Source organism: Cryptomeria japonica, chromosome 4 (genome assembly GCF_030272615.1).
Source record: "Cryptomeria japonica chromosome 4, Sugi_1.0, whole genome shotgun sequence".
In the NCBI taxonomy this organism is placed as follows: domain Eukaryota; kingdom Viridiplantae; phylum Streptophyta; class Pinopsida; order Cupressales; family Cupressaceae; genus Cryptomeria; species Cryptomeria japonica.
Window position 1 is genome coordinate 451,035,127 of NC_081408.1, and position 16,443 is coordinate 451,051,569.

Here is a 16,443-nt window from a genome sequence, read left to right on the forward strand (position 1 = left end):
AAACTTTTCACCAAACAAAAACAACCTCTCAAGACAAACTCAGAACTGACTGGTTCAAACACTGAACTATGAAATTGCAATATCACTATCAAGTAAACCGGTTGACTGTCATAACAAAATAACAGTAAAACAACTCTGAAACTCACAAAACCTTTTAACCAAAACATCCAAATACTTTACTGACAAAAGTAAAATTTCATTTCAAATTAATGTCGATCATCATATCAAAACTAAGTGGATTTAGTTGTTAAGCAAATTAATCATATCAAACATAACCACAAACACATCAACCACTTGACAAAATGATTTTGACGTGGAAACCTAAATGGGAAAAACCATGGTGGGGATGAATACCCACAAGTATTATGAACTCTTTTGAAGTTCGCCCTCTTAGGAGCCAAGCCTGTTAAAGCATTACAATAAGTCCTGTTAGGGACCACTTGGTTAAGGGATTGACTATAATGCCCTATTAGAAGCAATACCCTATTAGGAGTAACCTCAGTAGAGGATTTGAAATCCAAGCTAATGGATCACCTAGTTAAAGGATTTAGATAACACTAAGCTTTTTAGAGCTTACCCAGTTAAAGGATTTGACTGTTGTAATTGTTAGAGAACAATAGGGGTTTGTTGATCTAGTGAATAACACTACTCTACTTGATCAGATCCTTTTCATGCTCCTATCAACCTTTACACATACTATAGATACATCATCTAGTTCAGCAACCAATCACTCTTACATTCAACCAAAATTGCCAACACAACAACAAAACAACTCATTGACCTTATAAACAAAACAATACGTCAGTAACACATCACAAACCTAATATCTTAAAGAGATTACAAACAAATTGGTTCAAGTATGACCTTTGGATTACATAGTAATCATTGCACGTCATTCAAGACAACCTCGACTGCTCCTTGATCACCACTTCATCAAACTTTGTAACTCATCATGCAGTTTCCATTACATGCAATGAACTTGCTCATTCCCAAGATAAAAACTGTTATCTCTACACACCAAAAACCATTTGAAACTCTTCTCATACAACATGCATGCATGGCATAATCATTACCACTCATCATTTGATCATAAACCAATACAACCGATTCACCAAGATCCATCAGTTAGGGTTTAGCATATCAACAGGTAGGGTTTACCAATTGATCTCACTTCTTCTCTAGTAATACCGGTTTCCTTCACAAGATCACTTACTGGTTGCAAAACAACATTAATATAACATCATTACTAGTTATAATTGAGATCAATGACAACATAAAAGTTCACCAATGCAATCTTCATGCAAATGCCAACAATCTCCCCCTTTGGCATTGATGGCAATACAAGTATCAATACCCTTGATTTCTATGATTGTGAATATGAATCTTGGTTTACATTTTACCATGTATTCTCCTTCAACTCAGTCTCCATGTCTTTAACTGGTAATTGGTTATAGATATTCTCTCTTTCAATCATATGGTTCTTCTCCCCAACCATATAGTTCTTCTCTCCCTTTGACAACAATACCAAAGTGAAAGTAAAACATGCAGTGTCATACTTCACTATTGTGCAACATCAACCTACAACTTGATGCTCCCCTCATGGAATAACTCCTCTACACCAATCCTGCTTCAAGATTCTTCAATTAGCTTCGGGATTGATGTATTCCACATCTTGTTCAATTGACCTCATGTGGGGGTGTAACCCCTAGCTGACCTCTAAGATACTCAAAAGTAGTCTTAGGCAGAGGTTTCGTAAAGATATCTGCTAGCTTCTCCTTGGTAGATACATGTTCCAATAACACATCTTTACTCTGCACTTTTTCTCTCAAGAAATGATATTTCATCTCAATATGCTTGGTTTTGGCATGCAACACCGGGTTCTTTGAAATATTAATTGCACTGGTGGTGTCACATAAAATTTTTACACGATCTGTAATCTTCAGCTTGAATCCTTCCAGAATGTGTTTCATCCAGATTGCTTGGATACAATTCATATACACTGCAACATACTCAGCTTCAATAGTGGACTGTGATATACAACTCTACTTCTTGTTGCTCCATGATACAAGTCTTTCTTCAAGAAAGAATGCACCACCGATTGAGCTCCTCCTATCATCAACATTACCTGCCCAATTTGCATCTATATAAACCTTCAAATCAAAGTTACCTACATATGGATACCATAATCCATAGTCAATAGTGCCTTTCAAATATCTGAATATCCTCTTGGTTGCTATCAAGTGTCTCCTTTGGATTCTTCTAAAATATGGTAACTAAACCAACTGCATGAGCAATATCTGATCTGCTGTGAACAACATAATACAATTTCCCTATCATTGACCTATGCTCCTTTTCATCAACAAATGCATCATCATCATCCTTAAACAGTTTACAACATGTAACCATTGGTGTCTCAACTAGTTTACAACCTGATATACTTTGAATCATTTATATACTACAAATGCAAGTAGAGTCCTAACACCTTCCAATCTACCAATTGGTGCAAATGTCTCACCATAGTATTCTCCTTCTTCCCATGCATAACCTTTGCATACCAATCTAGCTTCGTTTCTGACTACTACTCCATCTTCATTCAGTTTATTCCTGGATACCCATTTAGTACCTACCACATTTTTATTCACCAGTCTGGGTACTAGGGTCCACATATTGTTCTTCTCGATTTGGTCAAGCTCCTCCTCCATAGCTTTAATCCAGTGATCATCTCCAAATGCTTCCTTAGCAGTTCTAGGATCAATAGTGGAGATCATACAAGAATTCTCTCTAATTCTTCTTCTGGTTAATACTCCAACATCTTTATCTCCAATAATCTGGCCAGGATTATGATTGAGTCTCACATACCTTGGAATAACATGATCATTACCTTCAAGTTCTTCTTCTTCACTATCATCATCTTCTTTTGAATCTACCTATTCCGGTTGAACTGGTACAACAACATTCACTTCACCAGCTTCTTGCTTCACCGGTTCTGGTTCCAAAATCAAAATGCAAGGTTCTTCCTCCTTTTTACTCCTTACTAGTTTCTTCTAAGACTTCAAGATACTCATCCACTCGAACATCGGTACTTTCAATGATTCTCTGTGTCTGGTTCTTGTAATATTTGTAGGCCTTACTCTTGGTGGAGTAACCAAGAAAAATGACTTCATCACTTTTAAATTCAAACTTACTCATGTAGTCACCTCTCTTGACAAAGAATTTACTGCCAAAAATCTTAAAATAACTGACATTAGGTGATCTACCATACTAGTATTCATAAGGATGTTTATCCTTAGTTCTTTTTACCAATATCCAGTTCATAGTGTAGACAGATGTGTTGACAACTTCTCTCCTAAAATTTTTTGCTACTCCTTGTATAAGCATCGTTCTAGCAGCTTCAACAACTGACTGGTTGTTCCTCTCTGCAATACCATTCTGTTGTGGTCTCCTTGGTGCAAAAAGTTGCCTCTTTATTCCATTGTCTTCACAATATCTAGTGAATTCCTCTGAAGTAAATTCACCACCTTGATCAATCCTAGGACACTTTATCTTCTTACCACTTTCCTTTTTAGCTAAGGACCCGAATTCCTTGAAATTACTAAAGGATTTTGGTTTGTCCTTCAAGAATACGACCCACATCATTCTTGAGCAATCATTACTGAAGATCATAAAATATATGTCACCTTGAATACTTTTAGTCCTTATTGGTCCATAGAGCTTTGGATGAACCAAATCTAACAAATGTTCTGTTGAAAAATATTTTCTCTTAAAAGTTGAGGATGTCATCTTTCCTAACTGACATTCCTTACACAGAGAATTCACTAGTTTGTCCAACTAAGGAAAACCTCTTACTGACTTGGACTTACTGACCTTAACAATGTTATCAAAGTTTATATGACAAAATCTTCGATGTCAAAGCCAACTATCATCTACTTTAGCAATTAAACAGTTGTTGACTTTAGGATTTAGGTGAAATAGGTTACCTTTTGTCTTCTTGTCATTTGCAATCAGTTCACCTTTGCTCCCATAGATTTTGCACATTCCACTCTTGAATTCCAATGGATAACCTCTATCATTGACTTGGGCTACACTTAAGAGATTGTGCTTTAATCCTTCAACCCAGTAGACATCATCTGCACTTCTCTTTCCATTAAGAGAAATGGTTCCCTTTCATTTTACCATGCAGGGTGAGTCATTTCCAAATCTCACAACTCCTCCATCAAATTCCTTCAAAGTAAGAAATTTTCTCTGGTCACTGGTCATGTGGTGTGAACAACCACTATAAATGTTCCAATCATCAAAACTATCCATGTGAGAAACTAATGCTTTCTAATCAGATGTCTCCTCTTTAATGGCTAAAAAGACAATATCTTCATTAACATCTCCCTCAGATTCCTCATCAGTAATACCACCATCAATTGTAATGAGACAATCTCTTTTTCCTTTTCCTTTGTACTTCTTGTACTTCTCATGCTTCTGCTCATTGTCACCATTAGGATAGTTAGTTGCAATGTGTCCAATCTTGTTACATGCAAAACATTTCAAAGGTAATTTACCTCTATACTTATTGATATCTCTAGGCAACCGCTTGGCCAACAATGCTTCAAGCTCAATCAAATTGTCCTCATTATCAACTTCTCTGTTGGATCTAGACTCATAACTATGAGTGACATCTCTACTTTTCCTCATAGAAGGGTTAGAAACTGAAGCTCTAAATGCAGATTCGGATTTCTAAATACTACCATCATAACCATTTAATTCAAATGCAGTAAGCTTGCCAATGATGGATTCAAGAGTTACCTTAGTTTTATCAATAGACTTTAGCTCCTGAATGGCTGCAACTCGGATATCGTAGACCAGTAGAAGGGTTCTCAACACCTTACTAACCACTATGGAATCCTCCACTTTACCACCATCACTCTTGATCTCACCAACTATCTCTTTGATCCTCTGACCATACTTTTGTATAATCTCCCCTTCAACCATCTGTAAGTCATCAAATTTTCCTCTCAGACTCTCTTCTTTGGCAATCTTCACATGCTCATCACCGCTATAGATTTCTTCAAGTTTCTTCCATACCTCATAAGAAGTCTCTAGACCATGGACATTAGCATACTCTAAATCAAACAAAGAACTGATAATGGCCTCCAATGCTTTATTATTTTCTTGTTGCTCTTTCTTTTGATCATTAGACATAGTTCCACTAGGTGCAACATGTTGAGTACCAACATGTTCCCAGTATTGACTTCCTAGACTCTTGATATATATTTTCACTCTATCACTCCATATTCTATAGTTTTCCCTATTAAACTTTGGACCTTCTTTATTCATCATGTTCTACAAGATCTTTACCTCAAGCTGTTAGGCTTAGACCTTAGAGGACCTGAAATGCTCTGACACCAATTGATGGTATGATAAATCAATAAGGATCCAGTCAACTACTGAGAGGGGGGCTAAATTAGTAGATAGAAAAATGACATAAACATTTCACCAAACAAAAATAACCTCTCAAGACAAACTCAAAACTGACTGGTTCAAACACTGAACTATGAAATTACAATATCACTATCAAGTAAACCGATTGACTGTCATAACATAATAACAGTAAAACAACTCTGAAACTCTCAAAACCTTTTAACCAAAACATCCAAATACTTTACTGACAAAAGTAAAAGCTCATTTTAGATTGTTGTCGGTCATCATATCAAAACTAAGTGGATTTAACTTTTCAGCAAATTAATCATATCAAACATAACCACAAAAACATTCACCACCTGACACAATGATTTTGACATGGAAACCCAAATGGGAAAAACCACGGTGGGGATGAATACCCACAAGTATGATGAACTCTTTTGAAGTTCGCCCTATTAGGAGCCAAGCCTATTAAAGTTTTACAATAAGTCCTATTAAGAACAGATCTTGTTAGGGACCACCCGGTTAATGGATTGACTATAATGCCCTATTAGAAGCAATACCCTTTTAAAAGTAATCTCGATAGAGGGTTTAAAATCTACGCTAATGGATCACCTGGTTAGAGGATTTAGATAACACTAAGCTTGTTAGAGCTTACCTAGTTAAGGGATTTGACTGTTGTAATTGTTAGAGAACAACAAGGGTTTGTTGTTCTGGTGAATTGTACTACTCTGCTTGATCAGATCCTTTTCATGCTCCTATCTTTCTTTACACATACTATAGATACATCATCTGGTTTGGCAACCGATCACTTACATTCAACCAAAATTGCCAACACAACAACAAAACAACTCATCGACCTTATAAACAAAACAATAGGTCAGTAACACATCACAAACCTAAGATCTCAAAGAGATTACAAACAAATCGGTTCAAGTATGACCGTTGGATTACACAGTGATCATTGCAGATCATTCAAGACAACCTCGACCGCTCCTTGATCACCACTTCATAGAACTTTGTAACTCATCACGCAGTTTCCATTACATGCAATTAACTTGTTCATTCCCAAGATAAAAAAAAACCGTTATCTCTACACGCCAAAAACCATTTGAAACTCTTCTCATACAACATGCATACATGGAATAATCATTACCGATCATCATTTGATCATAAAACAATACAAAAGTTTCACCAAGCTCCATCGGTTAGGGTTTACCGGTTGATCTCACTTCTTCTCTAGTAATATAAGTTTCCTTCACAAGATCACTTACCGGTTGCAAAACAACATTAATATAACATCATTACTGGTTATAATTGACATCAATGACAACATAAAAGTTCAGCAATGCAATCTTCATGCAAATGCCAACAACCCATTTTACTGAAACTAGTATTTTGACTTTTCTTGCACTTTCAGTCAACTGCTACATCTCCCAATTGCCAACTTGCTCCTCCTTTCTTCTAGCTTGAGTGATTTGAACATCTACAAATGTAGTGAAGATCTAAAAGTACAGGTCCCAAAATAGTTGAATGCACAGGTCCCTTTAAGAGTGTTACATATTTGACATCAATAGTTGTTGTAGGTGTCTTGGAATTTTGTGTAGTTTGACTATGTAGCCACTCTGTAGTTGTTGCAAATAACTTAAAAATATTCCAAGCTTCTTGAGTACTTACTACACCTCCATCCAATGTCTTCAATACAAATTTATATGTTGTCCATTTATCAGCAAATAGAACATGAGTAGATCAATTGGACTACACCATTTGGATAGACATTTTCCATTCCTTGAAGACCCAACTACCTTGTTTTCTCCAACAATAGGAATAATAACTATAGTTAAAGTCTCAACCCAAATTTCGGACATTCACTTCGTGAAGTTACTATTTCCATAACTGAAGTTCATTTGATTGTCAACCTAGGGATGTATTACTTGAAATGGGTTTGCATTATATATGCACTGAGTTCCTGCGATAGCTATCCTGCATTACTGCAACGACTATAATCTATTTGGGATAAGCAAACAAGAATTAAAACAATTGAATAGCTACAAGAAAAATTTGCATTAACATAAAACTCACTTAAAGAAATGCTAACTAAGCCCAGAGCTATCAAACAGGAATTACTCTGTTTGCTTTGGCTACAAGAACAGTCAATGGATTTGTTTCTAGTGGCTGCAGGAATAGTCAATGGATTTGTTTCCAGTGGTTGCAGGAACAGTCAATGCCTGGACGTCTACTACAGTAGAAAAGGAAAGCTAAATTTAACAAAGGCACAGGAACACTCACCAAGTGGGCCCCCTTGGATGAGTGTATCCAAGCTTCCAAAATAACTTTAAGTGCTCAAAATAACATAACTTTATTCATTTCTTTTCAAAAGTTGATACATCATTCAGAATGAAAGAAGACTAAAACACTATGCAACTTTTATTTCAAAATCTTCTACTCTTTGTCCCTCTCTTTCCTTCTAACCTTAGAGAAGAGCCAGAGACACTTATTTAAAATAAAATTACAACAACTTCCTACAATTAAGATCATGCCAATGAGAAGAGGCAGATAACATTCATGAAGGAGAACAGTCGAAGTTAAGCCACTAAAAACGTGGATCTACACCAAACCATGACCAAGAATATAGTGTGGCAGTATTACAAGATTGATGCTCACTAAAGTCAGACATAAATGAATCTTGTGTGCCCTGCTACTCCTTTTCCATTCCTCATGCCCATTATCTTCTTCGCTGATTTGAACTTTTAGTTGACCCTTGAATATCTCAAACTGCCTTCTCGACGTGACAGGACAACCCTCTCCACAACATCTCATTTATTCCTGCAATTGAAAAGAGAGAACATACAAGCATATACATATCTATTTTAATTAATCAAACACTTATTCTTTTCACATATGATATCGCCTATGACAATATGTATGGCAATAGGAATAAATCACATGGCTACAAGAACAACTGGCATGGCAACATGAATAATTGGCAACGACAAAACATAATTTAATGGGTTCAGTTAACATTTGAAATGCATATAGTCAAACTTTAATACATCATTACGATCCCATTATACAAATTAAGACATGACAAAAACTTATGAGTTCTAGGAAAGGAGCTAATATTTCAACTCATCATGCCCCCCAACTTAGTGTCTTGTTGATCCTCCAGCAAGAGGAAAGTTTCTGATTCAGGCACTAATTCACAAGTCACCAATAGTTCCCTAGCCTGTCCCTCTTGTAGCCAAATTCCAATAAAATCCCTTCATCTTTTCTAGCCTGGCCCATCTGGCTTCTTTTGTGGCTGCCTCATAGGTTTTGTCTGTAACCCTGCATCCCATCAATGGCCACATAAGGATAGGGGGCTGGAAGATCAAGGGTAGCCAATCATTTCTTTTCATCCTACCCAAATGGATGTATTTTGGGGCTCTCTGTATAGTTGCATGAAAATTCGGTAGTGAATGAGGTTCACCCTGTTTTAAGTCCTCTGGCAGATTATTCCAACACTGAATCAGACAGTCAACTGCAGTTGCACTTTCATTTTCAATCAAGTGTTCATATGCCTGGAATATTTCCTCCCTCATTGGTCACACTTGGCTCCTTACATCAGGCCTTGCTAATAATCTCTACCAATCATAATAAAGGAGTCGTGGGTCCTTGGCTTCAGCCCTGAGTGGCAATGGATAATCAAATTATAGATTTCTATATGCTTTGGCCTGAGTCCCCATGCTAATTTCATTTTATGCCCATGACATTAATTCTTTTATGTGGATGTCACCAATGTATAACAAGAGATTCCACTCACTATCAGAAGTCACAACATAGTTATGCAAATAGAATTCACACAATAAATTTTTAATAGCTGTTGGAGAGGTCTGATAAGCATCATAAAATTCTTCTGGGGTATCTAAAGAAGGACTAAGGTCTCTAATAATGCAGTTTAGCTTAAAACTTAAATACCGCTCTTTTAGATGCAAAACATAAACCCTTCAAGGAGCCCTACATTTTATTAATTCGGGGACCATACTAGTAATTATGTCAACTTTAGCTTCCAGTTCTACAATTTGATTATCCCTCTTTTCAATTTCCCTCTGTTTCTTATCAATAATTTCATGTAATATATCCCTCTATATAAAATGTTAATGCAATAGACAAACTAGTGAGAGATGATGGAGGTCTATTAGCTGTTACCTTAGGGCGTGTAATTTCTTCAATAGGTTCTTCAAATTGTTCTGCCACATATGCCAGACTTGAAAGTTTGTCGGCCCCATATTCTTCTTGGTATTTAACCTTTGTTGGACTCCCATGTTCTTCTTCTGATGTTTCTACCGAAATGACCTCCACTGCATCCCTTGTTGGTCGAACTTTTTGTGTACTCCACTGAGTCCTCCTTGCATACACTTTTGGAGTAGCTACAAGAACAATTTCTACTAGAGGTGTTGTTGTAGGAGAATTTCCCTTCAGCTTCCACCTTTTGGCTATAGGAGAAACCTGTGTTGCTTGAGGTTGCACCATAGTTTCTCCTTCTGCATCAATTGTCTCTACTTCTTTCCCTTTCCTTTTAAAAGATGTCACTGCTTTTTGAAAATGAGTGGAGGGTTGCTCAATGTTTGTTTCAACCACCACATCTTCTGCAATAGTCAAAGCTTCTTTGGCAACAGGAAGTTCATTTCCTACAGAAATTCTAGGAGACAAGGGCTCTCCTATGTCTTCCTCTTGCGTTGTTGATTCCTCTGCAACAGGAGCATCTTCAACCCTAAATTGTAGTATATCTTCAAATACCCCCCATTCCATTTGAGAAACATCCCTAAGAGAATGTTCTAATAACAATTTTATCAAACCATGATGACTGACAGAAGGAACATTTACCCTTCGGCAATGTCGTAAATGACTAAGCAATTTGAAATGGACCGAATGTAAATTTGAATACCTTCCATCGCAGGTAATGTATTTCATTATATATAATTCCACCTGGGGCCATTCTGCTGGAAGAGATACCCGTTTGGTTCCCTGTTTGTCCACCGTCAGAGGTCCATCTGCGGGGTGTGTAAATTCTGCCCTGGCGCTTCTTGCATCCTTAGATTAAGGAAACAACTCTCCTTCCTATAGCAACCCAGTAACTTCATCTATTTGATGTTTTGTAGCAATAACTCTCAATCCTTTGACAGATTTTTCTCCTTCATTGAATGTATGCATGAACTCAGAAGCAATTTCCTCATTGAAATTATTTTTAGAAAATAATCAATCCACCCATGCATATGGAAATAATGTTCACATAGGGCATCCTATAGCAACATGTCATGGATTACAGGTTCATGGTAGATAGGATCTCCACCCATGACTATTTCAGCTCACAAAATAATTTCCGCATTAGAGAATGAAGGCCTGAACTAATCTGTAGAACTGAAAATATTTGCTTGAAAATTCCTTACTTACTTCTAGTTTCGATGGCAGAATGCATTGCTCACTCGTACCAAAGAATGCCTCATTAAAAAGAATGATGGTAGGCAAATCAAATCAAGTTACTCACAAGGACGGATAATTACTTAACTTGGAAACCGGACCATAAAACACCACCCCCCAACTTATTATGACATGTGCCTGTAGCATCGTAAATTGTACGCACTTGCTAGGGTGGTACAATTTCACACCTAGTTTAGCACCTGCCTTGGTGCATTTTACATTTTGCATTGCATTTCTCCTTTAGCACTTAATTAATCAAATTAATTAGGTCTAAGGTCCTATTTCATCATCCTTCACATCATAAAGTCGGGCCCTTTCATTAAAACGTGCCCCTTTTCATGTTATTCCTCCAATATATCATTCAATCAAAAACCCTAATTAGGCCTTCTTTTGAACTTGGGGGCTTGATTTCGGGGGTCAAAACATCTCAAAATCACCTGTAACTTCGGGATTCTCTCTAAAATCATCATATCTGACAGCCCTGAAAATTTGGTGAAAAGTTGTCGGGACCATGGTGCCCAAAGTGCACACGGTCTCGGACATTTTTCCTGAAATTTTAGGAGCATGATCCAATCATAAAATAAATCTTAACCCCAAGAAATTGGCGGGAGATTCAATCTCTAGACCAGCCAAAAGATGAAATTACGACCTAGGGTTTCATACATAAGAGCTCTCTTTCTTCATTTGAAAGGATCCGAATTTTGTTTTCAGGAACCTCATATGCAGCGAAAGAGCAGATCTTTGAAGACTTCAACAACATTCAACATCCCTCTATCAAGCATTTATCAATTCCATTCATCCATTTGGGGCTTGGAAGACATTGAAGAACAATAGGAGATTACCGACTGAAGATTGGCTTGTACCCCTCCCTTGGGGGTTGGGTATGATTTCATGTTGTTTTCATGTCTTTGCATAAGCTTCAATATATCATTTATTCATGCTTTAGGTCACTTTGCATCTTGATTTAGAGCATTTACATTATCATTTACAAGCAATTAGGGTTTACTTTCTAGGTTGCTCTAGTTTGCTTACTTGCATCTTAGATCTTGCACACACACAAGGTCTGCACACACATTACTTTTACAATACAACTTGGCTATTCGTGGAGGTGGAAATCACCGAAGCGGGGGTTTGACTAAGGCAAAACCCTATATAGCCGCCCAAACACCTTTTTCAGATACAAGTGCAGGTTTCGAGACTCGGACGATGCCACAGGTTGCAGATCCAGGAAAAGCAGGTCGAGACAGCACTCCACACCAAATTGCAGAGTAAAAGACTAGGACAGGGGCATGGGGCACCCTGGTCCTGCCAGGACAGGGGCGTTGGGCGCCCTGGTCCCTTGGACAGAGGTGCTGGGCGCCCTGGTCCTCCTGACAGACAGCATTTCCGACAGTTTTCGAGAGTGCAAAACGGCAATTTCAGGTGCAGTTTCTGGGACAGAATCAGGACAGTGGCGCCCGCACCCCCGTCCCGAACATTTTCAATCAAATTTTGACTCCGAGTACGCATCTGCATTCTTGTCTTGTCCTTGTGTTTGCAGCTTTCCATTGTTTAAGTTCAATTCTGTAATCTTGTTATTAGTTCATACTTGCATTTTAGGGTTAGGAATTGAACTTGCATAATCTTACCTTTCAATTACAACAAAGGAATAGAAATCCTAATAGGTAGCCCGTGGCTCTCTCTTTCACAAAAAGAAGTAGCCAATTGTGTGATACCTCTAGGCTCTTTCGTATTCCGTAATGTGTGTCAAAAGGTAGGATTAGGGCATGTTAACCTAGTCTTGCTTTTTCTCCCACACAGTGCCCACACATGCGGAAAGGACAGAGGGAAGTGTACATGGATTTGAAATAGGCAATAATCATAGTAAAACAATAAATGCATAATTAATAAAAATAAGCTATGTACATACATGCAGTCATGCCAATAAATGATGCATGAAATGGTTAGTTAAAAAGAAGGTTGAAATGAAATGATGTGACGTGAATGAAATGTTAGACAAAGAAATGAAGTGGGATGATGTGGATGGAAAAATTATTAATGGCGAATAATATTTCTATAAGACATGGAAATATCTTTATGAAATGATGCTTGAAGAATTTATTGAGTGTTAGGAACGTTCCCTGCAGAAGCTGCAGGAACCACGCCCTTAATGTTTCCTTCAGTTGTTGTAGGAACTTCTCCATTTGTTGCAGGAACTTCACTAGTTGCTGCAAGAACTGATATTTGATCTTGACTGGTGAATTGCTGCAGGAACTGTTCTTTGGTTGTGGGCTTATGATATAGTAGGCGATGACCATTTACTAAAAGCTTGAATCAGACTGGATCAATAGTGGTCAAACGAACTGCTCCATTTGTGAAGACTTATTCTATCTCATATGGGCCTAACCATCTTGTCTGTAGCTTTCCAATATTATCCTTATATCTAGAATCATATAGCAGCGCCCAGTCACCTGCTTGAAATTTCTTCTCCTTTATGTACTTATCATGCCACTTAGCTCTCTAATTTCGAATAAGTTTTGTTTTTTGGACAGCCATCTTTCTTAGCTCATCCAAAGAATTTAATCAATGAATGTGGTCTCTTTGTGCTTTATAAAGTGTCATATTCAATTGTAGAGTTCTTCTCAGAGTTTTGTGTTCAAACTCAATAGGCATCATTGTTGTTTTTCCATATACCATTTTAAAAGGTGTAAAACCAATTGGTGTTTTCCATGTTGTTCTGTATGCCCAAATGGCTTCAAGAAGTCTTTGAGACCAATCTTTTTAATGAACAACTACTGTTTTAGTAAGAATGGCTTCTAGATCCCTATTTGTGACTTCTACTTGACCATTTGCTTGTGGATGATATGGGGTAGACTTTATGTGCTTGATATTGTATTCATTAACCAATGCTGCAATTAATGTGGAAGTAAAATGTGGTCCTTGGTCTGAAACAATCTCTCTTGGAACTCCATACCTAGTAAATATTTCTTCATAGAGAAATTCAGCCACTTTATTATCTCTTGCATGTGTCATAGCTCGTGCTTCCACCCATTTGGTGACATAATCAGTACATACCAGAATATAAGATTTTCCATTGGAAGGAGGCTCAACTAGTCCAACAAAATCTAATCCCCATTTATCAAATGGTGCAACTAATATTTGTGGATATAATGGCATTTCATCAGATCTAGTACGCCTACCCATGCACTGACATCTGTCACATTTCCTGGTGTATTGTGTTGCATCCTTATATAATGTTGGCCAATAATATCCTGTGCCCAACATTTTAAGTGTTGTTCTTTTAGCAACAAAATGTCCTCCACGTGGCTCATCATGGCATGCATGAAGGATATCATATGTTTCATCCTCTCTAACACATCTTCTCATGACTTGGTCAGGTCTAGTATAAAATAAACAATTAGCAATCCATGAGAAGTTAAAGTTTTTCTCAACTAACAATCTTCTTTCTTTAGGAGAGAAATGAATTGGCATTTTATTAGTAGCTAAATAATTGGCAATATCAACATACCAGGGAGTGTGTGCTTTTATAAGGAACAAATGTTCATCTGGAAAAGCATCATCTATGGTTGTAGGATCATCCTGCAATTGAAGCCTAGAAAGATATTCTGCAACCACATTGGACTTTCCTGGTTTATCAACAACTGTAATATCAAATTCCTGCATCAACAATAACCAGCGAGCCAATCTTCTTGTAATTGAATGTTTATTCATCAGATATTTGATTGTGGTATGATCAGTATGCACAAATATCGGATATCATGTTATATAATGCTTGAATTTGTTGAATTCATATATAACTGCTAACATTTATTTTTCAGTGACAGTGTAATTAAGCTCAATCCCCTGCATGTTCTTGTTGATATAATAAATTGCACTCTCCAAATTGTCAATCTTCTGTCCCAAAACTGCTCCTATGGCATAATCTAATGCATCTGTATGAATATGAAATAGTAAGGACCAATTTGGACCCTTAAGAACTAGTGCTTGGGTCAACGCTTGTTTGAGCTTCAAGAAAGCTTCATTGTATGAGGAAGTCCAATTAAATTCCATATCCTCTGTCAAAAGAGAATATAAAGGACTTGCAATTTTGCTGAAATCTTTGATAAACCTCCTGACATCTTTTTTCTTTACCGGTGCAGGGATATTTTGAATGACTTCTATTTTTGTTGGGTCAACTTGTATTCCATTTATAGAGATATGATGACTGGGAACTATACCTTCTTGCATCATCATGAAGCACTTTTCACTACTCAATGATAAATTGTAGTCTTCACCGCTACAAAACTTTCTTCAAGTTCTTCAATGCCTCTTCAAATTTTGAACCATAGGTTGTAAAATCATCCATATAGATTTCCATGTTGTCTTGGGAAATATCTGAAAATATGCTTATCACTGCTCTTTGAAATGTAGCTAGAGCATTACATAATCCAAAAGGAAGAACAAAATATGCATATATTCCCCAAGGACAAGTAAATGTAGTCTTTTCTTGATCCTCTGGGGTGATTTGAATCTGGTTGTAGTCACTGAATCCATCAAGAAGTAAGAAGTATCGCTTCCCTGCTAAGGAATCTAATACCTAATCCACAAACGGTAATGGAAAATAATCTTTTCTGATTACCAAGTTCAAAGCTTTGTAATCCACACATACCCGCCATTTTCCTCCTTTCTTGGGAACTATCACTAAAGGTGACACCCATTGACTATCCGAGATAGGATAGATAAATCCAACATTTAATAATTTTTGCAATTCTTCTTTAACTATTTCTCTTAATGCAGGATTGATTCTTCTCTATGGTTTTCTAAGTGGTCTACAATCTTCTTTTATGTAGATATGATGGGTACAAGTTGTAGGATCAATTCCATGCATGTCCTTGTAATCCCATGCAAAAGCATGTTGATGACATTTGAGCAAGTCCGCAAGTGCTACACTTTGGGTATCCATGAGTTTACTGTTGATATTCAAATATTTTTTTGAATAAACTTCCACTTTGATAGTAAGATCAATTTGAGATACTTCAGAAAAATGAGAAGTGCAGACTTCCTACGGCAACAGAGTATGCAGTATGTCAGTGGCTATAGGAAAGTCTGATTCTAAAATATTTGATACTAACTCATGTGACTGTTACTCTTATCTTAACTCATTTGTCAGAATTTTATAGAGAATTGAGTCATCATCATGAAGTTGGATGAATGGTCCTCTATTAATCATCATAAGGTGATTAAAAAAGTCAACTCCTTCAAATTCTTCTCCCAAGTTAAGCCAAACGGCTTGTTGTTGATCAAATTGGGGCTGAGCAAGAGAATACAGAGCTAGATTTTTGGTAGTATTTCCATCTGAGATAGTCATATCCCCTGATGAGTATCCAATATATGCATCATTTGTAGCAAGCCAAGGTCTTCCCAAAATCACTGGATATCCTCCCAATGTGGCTTTAGGATACAGGATCATAAAGTCTGCAGGGTATTCCCAAGAATCTAAAGAAACAACTATATCTTCAATCATACCATTAGGTCAAACTGTGGAACTATCAGCAGGTTGTAGGACTGTAGGTGTAGGTCTGAGACTAGTTATTT